This window comes from Octopus bimaculoides, chromosome 11, assembly GCF_001194135.2.
Source record: "Octopus bimaculoides isolate UCB-OBI-ISO-001 chromosome 11, ASM119413v2, whole genome shotgun sequence".
Classification (NCBI taxonomy): domain Eukaryota; kingdom Metazoa; phylum Mollusca; class Cephalopoda; order Octopoda; family Octopodidae; genus Octopus; species Octopus bimaculoides.
The window spans coordinates 65,456,533-65,459,559 of NC_068991.1; the positions used below are offsets into that span (position 1 = coordinate 65,456,533).

Consider the following 3,027-nt stretch of genomic DNA (forward strand, 5'->3'; position numbering starts at 1 on the left):
CACCTCAGGCTTTTTTTTTTAAAGGTACATGAAAGTAAGTACCTTCTCTCTTTTTGTCTCTTTTTGTTACAAGTCTATGCTTAAAATGGTGTCGTCTTTCATTCTTACCATTCTTGCCACATTTACCCATTTTTTATTGAAACTTTCATTCGACAACACCTTCCTCTCTATCCTCATCCTCCTTTTCAAGTGGTACTTGAAAAAGTTGACGAGGGATTGACCAGAGAGGAAAGTGTTTGTTTGTAGACCTTTCAAACGCGTCCACCACACGCATTCTTTTGCCATAGCTATCAGTGTTACAAAAACCGTTTTTCCTTCCCGTTTAAAAGATAGATAGATAGATAGATTGATAGATAGAGAGATAGATAGAGAGATAGATAGATAGATAGATAGATAGATAGATAGATAGATAGATGAATGGATGGATGGATGGATGGATGGATGGATAGATAGATAGATAGAAAGAGGGAGAGAGAGAGAAAAGGAGGATCCCCCCCTTCCTATTCACCATTCATTTATTTATATATTTATTTAGTCCTTTACCATTGTATTGGAATGGGTTTAAGGATGGTGACCTCTTCAAAAAAAAAAAAAACAGGTGCAGCGTGGTCATCACTGGAAGTCTTTTTGTTTCCTTTCTCTCTTCCCCTCTTTTTTTCTTTCCTTTAAAAATATGTAAATGTGTTTGCTTCTTGTGCTAAAGTGTACTGTTGCTAAAACAGGTTGAATGTCCAGTCAGCCACATCAAATAGTCAGTGCCCAGAAAGCTGCATTCAATTATTTCATTTTGTTATAAACTGTGAAGGAGTTGAACCTATAACTCCAAAAGGAATTGGTGAGATATTTTTCATTTTTAGTTTTAGAACGTCTTTGTTGCTATTAATATTGATGGTATCCATTAGGTTGAATGGAGATTATTGTGGAAGATTTCTATATGGCTGGATGCTCTTCCTGTTACCAAACCTTACCTGTTTCCAAGCAAAGCAATATTTTCCCATGGGGAGACACGGTTTTGCAGAATATTGGTAATGCATGACATTCATCTACAACAATCATATGATGTGAAGACAAGGAGACACTAACATACATACACACACACACACTCATGCATACATACATACATACATACATACATGCATGCATGTATGTATACAGGTGTGTCTTTGTATACAGTCTCTGTCTATCAAATCCACTCACAAAGCTTTGGTTGGCCTGGGTCTATAGTAGAAGACACTTACCCAGGGTGCCTTATGGTTGAAAAGCAAACCTACTACACAGTGGTACCTGCATCATAATAGAGGCTTTATTTGTTGTTTGCACTAACTTCTCACAGCAAACTGGTTTTCTGGAGTCACTTGTGCCAAAATCCTTGCAATAATGGCTGTTTCCTTTCTAAACCTCAGTTAGCTTTCATAGAGTAAAAATAAAAAAATTTTCATCTTGGACAGAATATTGCCAGTGCTGCTGATATCTGTGCAGCAGGACAATGGTTTGGGTCTTTAAGTCTCTGGTCCTCCCGTCCTGCTCTATAGTTGTGAGATTTGGACACTGCCTAAGGCCCTTAGGAGCCACCTGATCTCTTTTGTTACCAAGACACTTTGCAAGATTATGGGTTACCATTGGTCAGATTTTGTATCCAACCAATGATTTTACTGAGAAACTGGGATGCATCCTGTTGCTTGTATGATTCAGGAGCACCAGCTCAGACTGTTTGGCCACGTTGCTTGATTCTCCATGCTAGACTCTGCTTCGTATGTTCTCTTTGCTGAGGGTCCAACTGGGTTGATGGCTTGCATTGGTCAACCACAAGCCACATGGTCACGGCAGATGAGGAAGTATGTTGAGGAGATGGGCACTGACTGAGAAGTTGCTTGGTGGGTCACCTAGGAAGACCCAGGAATGTACCAACAAATGGTGACTGCAGCAATGCACTGAAATGGTGCATGTCCCCACATCTGACCTGACAGAATATGAAGACAACTTTGTATGTGAGACTTGTTATCTGCCTCACCTGCCTAAATGAGGAGAGTTACTATCAATATGTTGGCACTCCGTCGCTTACGATGTCGAGGGTTCCAGTTGATCCGATCAACGGAACAGCCTGCTCGTGAAATTAACGTGCAAGTGGCTGAGCACTCCACAGACCACAGACACGTGTACCCTTAACGTAGTTCTCGGGGATATTCAGCGTGACACAGAGTGTGACAAGGCTGACCCTTTGAATTACAGGCACAACAGAAACAGGAAGTAAGAGTGAGAGAAGGTTGTGGTGAAAGAGTACAGCAAGGTTCGCCACCATCCCCTGCTGGAGCCTTGTGGAGCTTTAGGTGTTTTCGCTTAATAAACACTCACAACACCCGGTCTGGGAATCAAAACCGCGATCCTATGACCGCGAGTCCGCTGCCCTAACCACTGGGCCATTGCGCCTCCACACTATCAATATGAGATATCAGTATTGTTTGTAACCATGTTGTATCAAGATAAATTAAAGATAAGAAAGAGTTAAATAATTGTTTTTAAACTGACTTAAATCTAGCTATTTATTTACAAGTTTATTTATATTTGTTTATATATTTTTCCAAGGTCAATTTGTATTTACCAGATGTACTGGTTTGGCAAGAAGTTTTGTCTGAGAATGTGAGCAGAAACTGAAACAATCGCAGCATGGATAAGCCATTTAAAATACACATACATACATCACACTATTTCTACTCAATACACTTTCCTATACATTCACCTTTTCTGCTCTCCTATCCTATTCTGTCTCATATTCACCTTGTACCAGGACCTCACATTTCTTTCTTTCTTTCTTTCTTTCTTTCTTTCTTTCTTTCTTTCTCCCTACCTATATTTCTATCTATCCATCTCCATTGTCAATGGAACTTCACCCAAAAAACAAAAACAATGTTCTCTTCTCCTAAGCCCCCCCGCCCACAAAAAAAACATCTGTTTTATATAAATGAACAAGCTGTTTGTATATTCACAAAATTTTATTTGACAAATTCAAGAAATGAAGGAAAGCGCCAA

General features: G+C 39.6%; 1 protein-coding gene across 1 annotated transcript in view; it reads right to left on the reverse strand.

The window, feature by feature from the left end:
* LOC106870967 (calmodulin-lysine N-methyltransferase) overlaps positions 1–3,027 on the reverse strand; it is a 106,820-nt gene that overhangs the window by 7,069 nt on the left and 96,724 nt on the right. The gene's annotated exons all lie outside the window — the stretch shown is intronic.